General features: G+C 51.1%; 1 protein-coding gene and 1 long non-coding RNA gene across 3 annotated transcripts in view; one reads left to right on the top strand and one right to left on the bottom strand.

The window, feature by feature from the left end:
• The window catches only part of LOC308485295 (exocyst complex component 6B), a 93,391-nt gene that overhangs the window by 15,523 nt on the left and 62,331 nt on the right, over positions 1-15,537 (top strand). The window lies entirely within an intron of this gene.
• LOC308485481 overlaps positions 954-15,537 on the bottom strand; it is a 131,013-nt gene continuing 116,429 nt past the window's right edge. Inside the window, exon 3 of the long non-coding RNA XR_013990554.1 lies at positions 954-970. This is a non-coding gene — a long non-coding RNA (uncharacterized lncRNA). The remainder of the gene's footprint in view (positions 971-15,537) is intronic.

Raw genomic sequence — 15,537 nt, 5'->3', positions numbered from 1 at the left:
TATTTCTAGAAATATTTGTATACCACTGTGTCATAAACACCTCCCCATCAAAGCAATCAAAACATAAAACTATGCAATAAAAGCCATATAGAAAAGGCTCAAGACAGAGATCGGTTAACTGTTGCAGAAAGAGGTATTCTTAATTGTCTGCCTAGCCTTGGTGGAACAGACAACTTTTCTGCAGGCTTTGAGATGTAGAAACAGAAGGCACCTGCAGGATTTCTGTTGGCAGAGAGTTCCACCGGTGCCTCTGAATTCTCACAAGCAAGGCCAGCCCCCTTCCCCTCCTCTGCAACTGCTGCTTGGCTGCCTCTTCTGCAACTGCCTCTTGGCTGCCTCTGCAACTGTGGCTCTTCTGCCTCTGACCTCAGGACCGGGGTCCCCCTGTCCCCCAGATTGCTTCCCTTGTCCTTGGCCAGGCTGCCTGCGGAAGAGAAGCCGGTCCGTGACTCACCCAGGCAGTGCTTCCCTTCCTCCCTGTGGAGGAGGACGGTGCCAGCTGCTGCGTGGAGCCAGACTGCCCCCTCCCCCTGCCAGCCGGGTGGGTCTGTGTCTTCTGAAGCTTCCTGTCTTGACCTTCCCTCCCTAGGGGGATTCCTATGCCCACTCAGCCATGCCGGTGAGTATGCCCAGTGCGCTGCCCGCGTTCCATGCCGCCCTGCTTGCCCCTTGTCTGTTAGAAGGTTCCTTGAACCAGCCGAGGCCTGTGGGCCCAGGAGGCGGCAGGGTGGGGGGCCAGAGGAGGGAGCCCTGCGCCTTTATCCCAGGAGCAAAAGAAGCACAGCTCCAGGCGTCAGATCCCTCCGGAGCAAGGCAGCCACTACAGGCGCTGCTCAAAAGGGTCATAACTGTTTAATGGTCCAGACATGGCCCAAGGCAGGTGGGTGGGGGGTGCAGGTGGTTCCCAAAGCACCCATTGTCCCTGCGGTGCCCTCCTTTGGCCAGAGGGTGGCACTCGAGTTCAGACGTGCTCTGAGGCTCCATCCCCCAGTTTGTCCATTCCTGGTTCCTCTGCCCATATGTCAAGGTGAGAGATCAGCAGGGCAAAGGCCACCCTGGGAGGATGCAGGAGCAGAGGGCAGCCTCTTACGCAGGGCACCATGGAGCAGCAAAAGAGCTGGCAGGCTGCTTGGGCCAAGCTCCACTAACTGCAGCAGGCTGCCCTGTACCCAAAGTGTCTTCTCCAGCCTCACCTTGAAATCCTTTGAGGAAGGACATTTCTCACCTTTCAAAGCTCACGTCTTGCAGTCCTTGGACTGCCCCAAAATGGGAATTTTCTCTGTAAGATTCGGCCCCGGACCACCTCAAGCTTTGCTCCCTGTCCTCTCCTCACAGGTCAGAGGACTTGCATGGAGGACAGTTTCTCCTCTGGCATAGAATCAGAGAATCGGAGAGTTGGAAGGGACCCCAAAGGTCTGCTAGTCCAGCCCCCTGCAATGCAGGAATCTCAATGAAAGCATCCTTGACGGATGGCCACGCAACCGCTGCATGATCCATGGCGGAAGCGGATCTAGCTCTACAAGCCCCTGTGGAATCCGCAGGAAATGTGCACGAGCTCCCTGGGAATCTTGCTGTTTCCAACTTGGGGGGCAGAAGAACCCCGACTCCCTTCTCCCCTCCCCCCTGGGAGCTGCTGCCCCCCACCTCAATGAAAACAGAAATGCAGCTTTCTGGTTCAATGAACACTTCTAACAGCTTCCATCACTGCTTGGTTCACCTCTGGTAGAGAAGCTCATCCAACTCTGTCCTGGCTCCCTCTCCCCCCCCCCACTTAACCCCACGTGTGCTCCACTGCTAGAGGCGTAGCTGCTTTGCCGTTTGAGTCTCTGTTATGCAAGGATGGACACAGAGAAGCCTTTTTTCCACTGGTGGACTCGTGTCCCAGGGAGCTCCGCCTTTTGGGCTCCAAACAGCCGCAGTCTCTGCCACCCGCATTGGGGTAGCTCCACTTGGGTCACCTGAGGGAGGTGGTCCGGTGTCAGCAGGCGGGGTTAATTCCTGGTGCCCCACAGGCTTCTTGAAGGAGGGAGCTGGGCAGCAGCCGGGAGGGAGCTCTACACACTTTTCCGTCAGCCTCCCGGCTCTTGTCCAGGGTAAGCAGCTGTTTGGAGCCAGTGTGGTTGGCGGGGAAGGCTGTGTGCCCTGTGGCCACTGAATCCAGATGAAGAGCCGGGTGGCGGCAGTGGTGGAGCCTGCAGAGGTGGGTGCCCAGGGCTGGAGGGCTCTTTCCGCTGGACGTGGGACGAGTGACGTCACCCTGTGTCTGAGAGGGACTCGGCTTTCCCATCCAGCTGTGTGTCTTAACTACCACCGTTTTAAAAACGTAAATAGTCTCACGTTGCATTCTCTAGTTAGTTTCTACTAACTGAGCAAGCCGAGCACTAATCCAGTCGGCATGTTAGAAAAGTTAGAGTGCACCCTTTGTACGTTCCACATTCTGCTACCAAAGATGGTTCCAAATCAAGTTTCCGGATGCCTGCCCCAAAGGCTGCATTGGGCAGCAGATTTGGGGGTCCGTAGTGTGTCTCAATCACGTTTGCGGAGAGGTAGGGGTTCCCCTAGGCTGCAGCATAGTACCAATAATCTGCTACAGCATCATCCAAAGTCCTTCCTCAGATGCAAGGCTCTCTCCCTTCCTCCAGGTGGCATTGACTGGGTGGTGGGTTACACCTGGGCAGGGCGGAAGGGTTCATTCTTGGGCTCTGCCTACAAGAGGCCAGAGGACTTCAAAGAAACAGGATTGTAGAGCTGGAAGGGACGCTGAGGGTCATTTATTCCAACCCCCTGCAATGCAGGGATCTCAACTGAAGCATCCAAGACAGATGGCCACCCAACCTCTGCTTAAAAGTATGAGCTTTCGTGTGCGTGCACACTTCACATACGCAGGTATCTGAAGAAGTGTGCACGCACACGAAGGCTCATACCAATAACAAACTTAGCTGGTCTCTAAGGTGCTACTGGAAGGATTTTTTTATCCTGTGAGGTAGTTTAGGCTGAGAGGCAGTGACTGCCCCAAAGGTCACACCCAGTGAGCTTCATAGCTATGGAAGGACTTGAACCCAGGTCCTAGTCTGACACTGTTGCTTGAAGGGATCTTTACTGTGACTTGGAGGAGGAGGAGGATTATAATAAAATTAATTAATTGATTGATTGATTGATTGATTGATTGACACCCCACCCATCTGGCTGGGTTTCCCCAGCCACTCTGGGCGGCTTCCAACAAAAGTTTTAAAATACATTAAAACATCCGTCATTAAAAACTTCCCTAAACAGGGCTGCCTTCAGGGGTCTTCTAAACATCAGGTAGTTTAGCTCTTTGACATCTGGTGGGAGGGCGTTCCACAGGGAGGGTGCCACCACCGAGAAGGCCCTCTGCCTGCTTCCCTGTAACCTCACTTCTCGCAGGGAGGGAACCACCAGAAGGCCCTCGGAGCTGGACCCTGGTGTCTGGGCTGAACAATGGGGATGGAGACGCTCCTTCAGATATACTGGGCCGAGGCCATTTGGGGCTTTCAAGGTCATCACCAACACTTTGAATTGTGCTCGGAAATGTACTGGGAGCCAATGTAGGTCTTTCAAGACCGGTGTTATGTGGTCTTGGCAGCCGCTCCCAGTCACCAGTCTAGCTGCCACATCCTTTGTGCTGCTTGCGCATGTACTGTGTGTGGGCAGGGGAACCAGCTGCACTCTCTGGCCTCTGTAGACAACACGGCGTGTTGGGAAGAGGCAACTAATAAAACGGAAGTTCCAGGCCGTTGAGTGTGTGTGTGTCTGTGTTTGAGAGAGAGATCGCTATCTGTGTTGAATCAGCCTCCTCCTACCAAGATGGCAGCTGCTTTGTATTTCATGGAAAATCTGCCCAACGGAAAGAATGTTGTTTCGAAAACAAGTCCCGGAGAAAGGAAAAGCCACACAAGAGCTGCCCGAGAAGGTGTCGTCATGCTGCGCCGGCCAGGGACCAGGGAGCCTGGGTTCTCGGTGGGTGGTGCTTGACGTCTGTCTTTGGAGTGCATCGCCCGCCCTCGTCACCGCACACTTGCACCCTGGGAGGTTTTCCTCTTTCCAAGTTCATAGGGGACAGCCAGCTTTTTACGGAAGCATCGATTCTTTGGCAATCAGCCTTCTTTATGGTCCAGCTCTCACTTCCATACATCACTACTGGGGATACCAGAGCTTGAACTATACGGGCCTTTGTTGACAAGGTGATGTCTCTGCTTCTTAAGATGCTGTCTAGGTTTGTCATCGCTTTTCTCCCCAAGAAGCAGGTGTCTCTTAATTTTGAGACTGCAGTCACCATCTGCAGTGATCATGGAGCCCAAGAAAGTAAAATCTCTCACTGCCTCCATTTCTTCCCCTTCTATTTGCCAGGAGGTGATGGGCCCAGTGGCCATGATCTTCGTTTTTTTGATGTTGAGCTTCAGACCATATTTTGCGCTCTCCTCTTTCACCCTCATTAAAAGGTTCTTTAATTCCTCCTCACTCTCTGCCATCAAGGTTGTGTCGTCTGCATATCTGAGGTTGTTGATATTTCTTCCGGCAATCTTAATTCCGGCTTGGGATTCATCCAGCCCAGCCTTTCGCATGATGAATTCTGCATATAAGTTAAATAAGCAGGGAGACAATATACTGCCATAGAACCATAGAATGGCAGAGATGGAAGGGGACCCCAGAGGCCATCTAGTCCAGCCCCCTGCAAGGCAGGAATCTCAGCTAAATCATCCCTGACAGGTGGCCACCCAGCCTCTGCTGAAATGCCTCCAAGGAAGCAGCGTCCACCACCTCCAAGGGAGTTTGTTTCACTGGAAGCCACAGGAGAATCATAGAATCATAGAGTTGGAAGAGACCACAAGGGCCATCGAGTCCAACCCCCTGCCAAGCAGGAAACACCATCAGAGCACTCCTGACATATGGTTGTCAAGCCTCTGCTTAAAGACCTCCAAAGAAGGAGACTCCACCACACTCCTTGGCAGCAAATTCCACTGTCGAACAGCTCTTACTGTCAGGAAGTTCTTCCTAATGTTTAGGTGGAATCTTCTTTCTTGTAGTTTGGATCCATTGCTCCGTGTCCGCTTCTCTGGAGCAGCAGAAAACAACCTTTCTCCCTCCTCTATGTGACATCCTTTTATATATTTGAACATGGCTATCATATCACCCCTTAACCTCCTCTTCTCCAGGCTAAACATGCCCAGCTCCCTTAGCCGTTCCTCATAAGGCATCGTTTCCAGGCCTTTGACCATTTTGGTTGCCCTCCTCTGGACATGTTCCAGTTTGTCAGTGTCCTTCTTGAACTGTGGTGCCCAGAACTGGACACAGTACTCCAGGTGAGGTCTGACCAGAGCAGAATACAGTGGCACTATTACTTCCCTTGATCTAGATGCTATACTCCTATTGATGCAGCCCAGAATTGCATTGGCTTTTTTAGCTGCCACGTCACACTGTTGGAGAGGGGAGAGTTGCTCTTGAACTCGGGACCTGCTTGCAGGCTTCCCATTGGGGCATCTGGTTGCTCGCTGTGAGAACAGGATGCTGAACTAGACGGGCCATGGGCCCGATCCAAAGGCTCTTCTTAAGTTCTTATCCCCTGCCACAGCCCCCCAAAATGTGTTGCTAAAAACTCATTTTAAAATTGGGTATCCGATATTGCTTAAAACCTCAAGTTCGTTGGAGAGATGCTCCCATCTTAATCGGGAATGCAGATTCCATGATGGGAATATATATATTGGGCTGCGTTTCCCAAATTCAGGGGTTTTATCATATCTGCAGAAACTCTTTCCCTTTCTGGAGAAGCTCTGAGGCTTTTCCAGGCAGGATCCATCAATGGGACGTGAAATATCAGCTGGTCCGTGGGCTCATCCCCTTCTCTGAGCACAAAGGGCGATCGTGGGACATTCATCAGGAATGAGAGGCAGCAAATTTAAAGCAGACAAACGGAAATGCTTGGTTTCGGCGCAGCACATGGTTTGACCTGTGGCTCTCCTGCTACAAGCCGAACAGAAGCCAAAGGCTTAGAGGATCCTCCAAATGAGGACCAGGCAGACTCGTGAATACCTTCAAAAGGCTTGTAAAGAAAAGGCCACAAACCTGTTTTTCACAAGGCAAGGAAGTCATTAATTGACACACGGACAGTTCTGCACTGGGCTGCCTCAACCCTTCTGAAAAAGTTGCCCTCAGCAAACTGCGTTTGTGCCTAGTTAAAGGCAGAGGCTGTATCTCGCAGTTAGTCCTCCAAGCTGCATGTGTCAGAATGAACATGCCGTGACTTTTTCAATGGACTAAATGGTCACGGACCTGGCCTGTGGAACGGCCCTCCTGCAGCAAGACACGGACGGAGTTGGGGGCAAAACAGGAACGGGGCTCAGTGCACCTTCTTGACTTGTGCTTGAGGCTGCTGTGGAACATTTGGCCTTAACTAAGCATTTTGCCCTTATAAAGAGTTCCTGGCAAATAATAATAATAATAATAATAATAATAATAATAAAAAATTTTTATTTGTATCCCGCCCTCCCCGGCCGAGGCCAGGCTCAGAGCAGCTAACATCATAAAAACAACACAATATGCATAAAAACAGACATCAATTAATTAAAATACATCTTAAAATTAATTCAGACAAGTTAAAAGCTGGGCAGGTGGCAATTATCAGGTTGGAGTTGAGAGTCCTTAATACTTGCCAGGACTAACTGTTTCCACTGAACATACAAGGACCTGTGAGCGGGTTGGGGGCCTCCTTCGGACTTGTTTTATACAAAGGAAAGTAAGTCTATTTGCATCCTGCCGAAAGGCCTGGCAGAACAGCTCCGTCTTGCAGGCCCTGTGGAAAGATGTCAAATCCCGCAGGGTCCTGGTCTCTTGTGGGAGAACATTCCACCAGGCCGGGGCCATGGCCAAAAAGGCCCTGGCTCTAGTCGAGGCCAGTCTAATTTCCTTAGGCTTACCTAGAACAACCACCCAATTGCAGAAATCTTAGCCGAGGAATTATATGAGTTTTAATCAGCTGATCAAAGCTCCATCAGAAGAAAGCATTCTTCCTCTGTTTTGAGTTGGTGCCTGCATTTCCTCTTCTGTGAGAGTGATGAAAGAGGACAGGGAATAGCTCTCCTAAGATGGTGCCTGCTTTGATAAGGATTCTTTTAAAGAAAAATTAAAAATATTGTTGCCCTCACCAGGATTTCTGTAGGCATTAAGAAACAAGTAACGTTGGGTCGACTGAAAGGTTTCCAGTGGCTGAATCTCGCCGATTAATTACTTGAGGGTCGCAACTGGGTCCAGCTCCTTCACCCTGAGGGCTGTTGCTCCGTGGGCACAGCATCCCAGGTTTGGCGCCTGGCAGCTTCCCCAGGTAGGGATGAGGGAGACCCTTTCCTGCCCAAATGACCGTGGAGAGCCCTTGCTGCCAATCAGTGGAAGCATCAGACTTTGACTCGGTCTAAGGCACCTGCTTCCCCCACCGAGTCCCTCTTCTAGGTGACTTTGTTGGCTGTTGCTAGATTGCTCTCCTGGCCACATGCCTCCAGGAGCTGCCAAGCGCTGCATGTTTGCCTGAGGAGTGTTTTTGGCATCTGCCTGGCAGAAAAGTTGCCCTTGGCTCGGCTGAGGAGAGTCCGTGCCTAACCACATATTTATACTCTCCTGAGTCATGCTTCAAGAGTAGCCGTGAGGCTGCGGCTGGGATCCCTGGCAGACCAGGGCGTTGCCCACCTTTGCCCTGGCTAGACCAAAGGCCTCTCCTTGGGTTTCTCTCACGTAGCTGTGCTGTGCCTCTGAGAAGTTTTTAATGGTTGATGTTGTATTGTGCTTCTTAATATTTTGTTGGGAGAGTGGCTGGGGCAACCCGGTCAGAAGGAAGCAGGGTATATAAATTTCACCATCATCTTAGACAAAGCGAACAGTGCCTGGCCTGCTGTTCTCTGTTTTATGCTTGAAGCCTCTCCACAAAAGATGTGGGCAATCTCTCTCTTAGAGCCAGTGTGGTGTAGTGGTTAAGAGCGGTGGACTCGTAATCTGGTGAATTGGGTTCGCTTCCCCACTCCTCTACATGCTACTGCTGGGTGACCTTGGGCCAGTCACACTTCTCTGAAGTCTCTCAGCCTCACTCACCTCACAGAGTGTTTGTTGTGGGGGAGGAAGGGAAAGGAGAATGTGAGCCGCTTTGAGACTCCTTCGGGTAGTGATAAAGCGGGATATCAAATCCAAACTCCTCCTCCTCTTCCTCTTCTTCTTCTTCTTCTTAGCATAAAGAAGCCCATGTAATAGGGACATCACTGAGCTGGAGTCAGGATTTGGCCCAGGCCACCCACTGAGTCTGTTGAAAACTGAGCTGAGTCTCCCAATCCGGTGGACATGCCCTGGGGCACCACATTGGCACCAGCCTGTGTTGGCTCTTCATGACAGCAGATGTTGTGGTGTGTGGAAGAGCCCCCTCCTTGGTATGGGGCGGCAGGGTTGGGCGTTTCTGCCATTTAAATAGCCATTAGAGATACTAGCACTTGGCTATCTGGTTTATTTACTGTTTATTTGTACCCTGCCCCCTCTCTGAAGGCACTCAGGGTGGCACACGTCCCCCTGGCAATATGGAAGTATGGAATTGTAGAGTTGGAAGGGAGCCCAAGAGTCATTGAGTCCAAACTCAGGAATCTCAGCTGAGGCTCCATCACAGATGACCATCCCACCTTGGCTTAAAAACCTCCAAGGAAGGAGAGTCCATCACCTCCCGAAGCAGACTGTTCCACTGTCAAACAGCTCTTGCTGTCAGAAAGTTCTTCCCAGTGTTCAGTCAGAATTTCCTTTCTACTGCTATAACGCTACTAATTGCTGTATCTCCATTGTAGTTAAGCTACTCTTAATTAGTTCCATACTTGATTTTTGAGTCATTTCCCCAAAGTGATTTAGCAATACAAGCATCAACAACAGAGACAATATAGCAACAATTTTCAATCCAGCGCAGATGCAGTCTGGAATAAAAATCTCCACTTAAAAGTCAGGTCTTCAGTCAATGTTGGAAAGATGGTGCCTGTCTGGTGTGCAACAGGAGGCAGTTCCAAAGGGCCAGTGCTCCCAGGCTCAAAGGCTTATTCCTGCCTGCGGTTTGTGCAGGATGGATTTCCTGGTGTGATGGTTTCTGCAGGGAGGAATCTCCTTCGGAGGGAGAGATGTTGGGTCATGAAGTGATCAGCCACAAGGTAGTCAGGAGACAGCAGGTATTTGGGGGACAGTTGCGGCTGTTTTATAGAATCATAGAATTGCAGAGTTGGAAGGGACCCCAAGGGTCATCCAGTCCAACCCCCTGCAATGCAGGAATCACAGCTGAAGAATCCCCGGCAGGTGACCACCCAACTTCTGCTTTAAAATCTCCAGGGAAGAAGAGTCCACCACCCGAGGGAGTCTGTTCCACTGTCAAGCAGTTCTTACCTTCCAGGGACTAGCCCCAGGGACACCCAGGAGGTTCCTCTCCTCTTCAGACTTAAGGGTACAGAGAATTCTAAAAAATGCAGACTTTATGAACCCACAGTGGCAGCGATGCACCTTGAACTGTGAAGATTCTGCCCTTCAGAATGCATGTGTAGCCAACACCATCCATGTGCCTGTATTGTGTTGGGTGCTGAGTGCTGTGGGGCTTTGGAACTGAGGTGTGTTAACAGGAGAGTCTTGTAACTTGCTTCTCATGGGGCATTTTTGGGCAGAGAAGGTGATGTGGCTCTTGCAGAGGGAGAGGCAATAATTGTCTTCACTCAGTTGCACATGTGGGAATTGGAAAAGTGCCCTGTTCTAAGCATGGATCCAATAAGAGGCCCAATCCATTGGGATCTCCTCCTCCTGCACACAGTGGGTCTTACACAGAATCCGCTCCTGACTGGGGGCTGCGGAGGTCCCAGCAAAATGGCAGCTTCTGTTTCTGACCGCAGTGACTCCCTTGTGGTGAGCCTTGTGCTGTGTCAACAAGGACTCCAATTTACTGGCTGAAAACGTCATCCTCTTCCTCTCAGTGAATTCCAAACCCAAGTAAACTCTGTCTGTATAGTTTAGCGCCTGCCGTCCGTCTCCTCCTGTGTCCAAGTCTTTTCCACACACTGGCCTCAGCGTTGGCCACTTGCGATTGTTTCCCATGGACCCAGATCAAATGCTGAGTCGGGCACAGTCTCCAATCAAAAAGAACCTATTAATTTCCAGTTGACTTTGTGAAGTCACTGGCTTCTTTGAAATCCTACGCTTGCCACGTCTAGTGCAAGGATACATCAGCTCTTGGTCAAAAAGCAGCTAACCTTTTTCCTTCCCGCCCCCGTCACAATGTAAATAAAAATTGGGGGACAAATTCAAGTAAAATAACCTGCAAAGGGCAGCTGCCTTCTATCCTAAGTGGATGTGACCTCCACGGAAGGGAAAATTCAGGAATGACTACTGCGCTGGGCATTGGGGTAGCTGGGCAGTCTGGGGGTTGGGGGGGGACAAGGTTCCTGCCCTTTTTGAGGGGTTTAAGGTTCTGCCATGGCCAGCTTTTGGACACTGGAATAAGAGCCCCCACCAACCCCAAGAACCTGGGACATGATGCTGTGCCAGGGGGCCTTTAAAAGCCATGTAAAGGTACCCCTGATTGTTAGGTCCAGTTGCGGACGACTCTGGGGTTGCGACGCTCATCTTGCTTTACTGGCCGAGGGAGCTGGCGTTTGTCTGCAGACAGCTTCTGGGTCATGTGGCCAGCATGACTAAGCCGCTTCTGGCGAGCCAGAGCAGCGCATGGAAACGCCGTTTACTTTCCCACCGGAGCGGTACCTCTTTATCTACTTGCACTTTGACGTGCTTTCAAACTGCTAGGTGGGCAGGAGCAGGGACCCAGCAACGGGAGCTCACCCCGTTGAGGGGATTCGAACCGCCGACCTTCTGAGGTTCCATTCAACACCTTAGTAGGTGCTCCTTGGGGAAAGTGTAACAAAACCCCTGGCCAGCAGGACATCCTGTGGCAGAGAATTCCATATATTAATTCCACACTCTGTCTGCCCTGAACCAGTCAGCTGCCCTAGCACCCGTCAGCTGCACTGGGGGATCCTGAGTTCCCGAAGGAGAGAAGTGGGGAACAAACAAGCCTTTCTTCACTCTTTCTTCTCCATTCATATTTTCAAAACCAGTATTGTTTTTCTTCTCCTGTACCAGGAGTGACTTAACTTGTGGGAGCCCTGTAGATGTTGGTGGGCTCCAGATCCTATCAGCCCCAGGTAGCATGTCCCGTAATCGAGGGTCATCCACTCCAACCCCCTGCAATGGGATTCCTGCATTGGCCAGGGGTTGGAGTGGATGACCATTGGGGTCCCTTCCAACTCTACAATTTCATGATTCTGTGATCAATGAATGATGAGATTTGCAGTCCAGCAACACGTGCAGGACCTCCACAGATTGGCAATGCTATGATAGCTGGTTTGTTTTCAATCACTTTCCTAGGAATCCCCAAGACAGAACACGTTTTTCTTCCTTTCCACTTAGCACAAGCACAAGTTCTTTCGCGATTAGCAACCCGTTAGTTTAGATCCCTTGAACGAGTTCATGGTATGTTTTCCCCAACATCCATCACCTTAAACTTACTATTTGAACCACCTTACTTGCAGTTTCGTTGCCTATTCCCCCAAGCTGCAGAATAAGGAGGCCATGTTATCTCCGCCTGAAGTGCTTTTGGTGGGAGGAGGGGGCACTCTAGGGAACCTACTCCAGCCTTTCCCAACCTGGTGCCCCCCCCCAGTGTTTTGGACCGCCCTCAGCCCTGCTCCTTCTTACCTGCTAACCAGCACAGATCCATGGGCTCCTTTTCCTTGAGTGGCCCAGCCTGCAGCTTCCCCATGTTGCAGGAGTGCCCCCCCCAGCCCAGGCTCCACCCCTCTTGCGACATGTCTGCAAGGAGTCCTGCTCTCTCCTTGCAGAACAGCCAGATGTGGTTTCCTGGAGGTTCTCCGCTCCCTCCCTCCTTCCCTCCCTCTTGCAGTCAGGTAGGTAGCAGCCAACGTGACCCTGATTGTGGACTGGAATTAATGGATGTTTGTTTTAACAGCCTTTGAGTTTCAGTAGCTCCTAATGAGGCCTTTGATAGCGAGGTTCCCTAATTAACAAGGCAGCCTTTCAGCTCTGCCCCTAATCCTCTAATTGTTAACACATTTCCTTGATTTGAGTGTGTTTTCTTGTCACCACCAAAAAAACGTGTTGCGGGGATGGCCGGCTTTCAGGGCTTTCAGCTCTGGCCTTCTTTGCGGAGGTGATTACTCCTCCTCTGGGACCCCGAGGGTTCACTCCATTGCTCAGGGTCTGAAACACAAATGGAATTAGGTGATTTCATGCCTAGTTTTCCAAAGCAGATGGGAGTCCTCCCAGAGCACGTGCTCTGCAGCCGTCCAAGCAGCCTTGCTTGACTTTGGCCTCAGAAGAGAGTAATCTCTGCCTTCCTGGCCTCTGTGTTTGCCCTGCCCACCTCCAGGCATGTTGGGCTACCCGGTCTCACCCATCCCTTTTCACCCTCCTGTGGGCAGTGGCTATATCATGCACAGCACCAGATTTCTAAAACAGCAGCCTCTCTGAAGCTGAGCCGTTCCGCATCCGGTCAGTGCCCAGATGGGCGACAACCTGGGAATCCAGAGTTCTTTGGAGGAGAGGTAGGAACGTAATAAGAGCCTGCTGGATCAGGCCAATGACCCATTTGGTGTAACATCCTGTTCTCACAGTGGCTGGCCAAGTGCCTCTTCTGGAAAATCCGCAAACAGGATTCAAGCGCAAGAGCAATCACTACGTGGCTGCAGGCAGCAACAGTTAGGAGATGCACTTTCAGGGTTGTGGTTCCCGCCCCCCTTGAATAAATGGGCCATGCAAAGGAGGAGCGGCAGCTGCAAAGGACTTCCTGGGGTCACCCTAGTAAAAGGCACCTGGTCATTGGCAGGTGAGAGATCACCTTCAGAGAGGTCCTGGGTCAGTTGCAGAGACCCCTGGTTTTCAGGGAGATGGTTCATGGTTCATTCCCTGGCAGCACCCCCAGGTAAAAAGAGGAGGGGGGGGTAGGTAGCATCAGGAGGCCACTGCCACTCAGAGTGGGAAATTGTTAGACTGGGTGGGCAATGTGCCTGAAAATGCACCAGCATTCAACTTCCTCTATTAAACGCTTGTCTCGTTTTCCCAGCAAAGTCCGGTGCCACTGAAGTGTCTGGCTTTATTTGGCACTGAACCAGGCTGAAGCCAGAGAACACCGTCCGCAGACTCCAAGGTGTTGGCAGTGCAGCATCTCATAAGCCCTTGCTGCCATTTTTCACCCTGGTCCAGCTAGTTAGGTTTTCTGTGTTGTTTTCAAAAATCTTGGATAAACAGTTGACGCAGCCTGAAGGTTTTCTAGGGAGCTTCCTTGAATACAGGGGTTTTGCTCTTCCAGTTGCTGCTGCGGTCATCCTTGGGCACGTTGGCCAAGGCAAGGTTTCAGAGTGCGCCATGTTTGTTTTTTGGGCGGCCGATGCCTTGTGAAATGATGAGCAGTTCTTGAGCTTCAGAAGGCTTATTGACTGGAAAGGCGCCTGCCCTGCTGAGCAGGGGAGCAAGGTTTGCCTTTAGTTCCCAAAGTGGGGGGTACCTCCCCTGGGGAGGGCAGTGGGATTCCTTAGGGGGGCACTGGAGGTGTCAGTGGCAATCAGACTTTGAAAAGCTGCTGTCACTGGATCAAGTTTATCGTTTTTGTTGAATTAATCAAATAGTTTTAATTGGATTTTGAACAAATGTGCAATTAATTGTGACTGTTTTGAATTTCTTGTGTTATTGTCTTCCTTAGTGGGCTGTGCAAACTGCTATTTAGTTTCTAAAGGGTAGGTTGGGGGTGAATTTATGGAACCAAGGTTGCAATGGCTTGAAAAAAAGTTTGGGAACCACCGGCTTGGAGTGACTTTCCAGCCATGCAAGTGAGCTGGATGTAGGGAGAAATGAAACACTGTCCAGTCCCTGGTGGTCTCAGGAGGGAGTCCTTAGCTATGATTTCTGCATTGCAGGGGGTTGGACTGGATGACCCTTTGGGTCCCTTCCAACTTGGCAATTCCGTGATTCTATGAGTCCCCACAAAGGCGGTGAGTGACTCAGCTGTCAATGGAGAATGAAAAGTAGGATTGCGAATGAAGAAGGAAAACTGTTGCTGCAAGTCTGAGCCACGGCTTTTGCTTGGGGCTTCACAGTGGCCCCCTCTGACCATGCTTGACCCTCGACTGCACAGCTCAATCTCCTGTGCTTCTCCTCGGACAGGCCGCTTGCTGCCTGCCCTCCTTATTCTGGCCCTGGAAATGGGACTTGGTACAGGAGCGCTGGCGCAGGCCAAGAGCAGCCGGCCAGGAATGTTATCCTGTCACTCTGTGAAATAGCTTTGCCCTTCTCGCTTCTCTTTGCCTGCGAGAAATGGAATGTAGCAGAGCTTTGAGGAACGGAGCCTGCTGGAATAAGGGCCTGAGTGATGGATGAGGTGGTGCCTCTTCTTCGTGGGTCTTCCTCCCCCCGCCCTGCGTGCTGAGCCCAAGGGCGCTGTGCTTCCAAAGCTTTGAGGTGAGTAATAGGCCCACGTGGATGTTTGCAAAGCATAGAAAGCAGAGACATGGTGGAACATTTGGCCAGCTGTGGATCCTGCCAGAAAGCTAAGCAAGGTCCCAAACGCAGAAGCTCATAAAACACTCCACGCACAGCAAGAAATGCTGGCCCACCAGCCTGATTTTTCACAGTGATTTGTGCTCAGGGTGCCAGAAACCACAACTGGGGCGGGTATGTCATCCTTCTGTCAACGTCCCCCCACCTCCTTCTCAGCGTCAGAAGAAATGTGCTGCCTCTTTCAGGGCACCGGTTGCACAGCCGTTGAGATGCATAAGAGGACAACGAAAGACTCCCCTGGATGACTTCCTGTGAGGGCAGGGACAGTCCTGGGGTATTCCCGTATCCAGCTGTGTCCCTGCGGGTGGGCACAACCCTCTCCCGTAGGGACTTGGGCAGGAGTTGGGGTGGGTAGGATAGAGCCTCTGAACCTGGAGGTTGCTAATGTCGACCATACCCACTGTAGCTGTTCAGAGCCTTCTCCTCCATGGATTAGAGCAGCCGCCTCCACGTCCTGTGGCAGCAGATTCCGTGAATTTACTGCACGCTTTGTGAAGACCTTTCATTTGCCTGTCCTGCCAATCAGTTTGACAAGTCTAGCCTTTAAGAATGTAGGGTGATAAGATTGGAATTTCCTGACCCCCCACTCTAACCCAGATTCTTCTAAATATATATGTATTATTGTTCCAATGATGCCCATGCCATCTACCTTCCAGTCCTCTGCTAATGAGGCTTATGCTAATGAGGCTGATTTAAGCTAATAGTCCGTCAGATTCACATGGGAGATTTTTTTAAAGTTCTTGGGCCAATTCCATCAAGCCCCAGTAACCTAGTGGCTTCTGTAATTTGTCGTAAAACATCGGCTTTTGATGCATTTCTTCAGATACGCTACCAGAAAACAGGGTTTCGGGGGCCCCTGCCATTTTCTTCACCAGCTTTTCCTCTGTTAATCGTGAAGGCTGCCCG

The sequence above is a fragment of the Podarcis pityusensis genome (genome assembly GCF_964106645.2).
Source record: "Podarcis pityusensis genome assembly, chromosome: 9".
Lineage (NCBI taxonomy): Eukaryota > Metazoa > Chordata > Lepidosauria > Squamata > Lacertidae > Podarcis > Podarcis pityusensis.
This window is presented reverse-complemented; position numbering and strand designations above follow the sequence as displayed.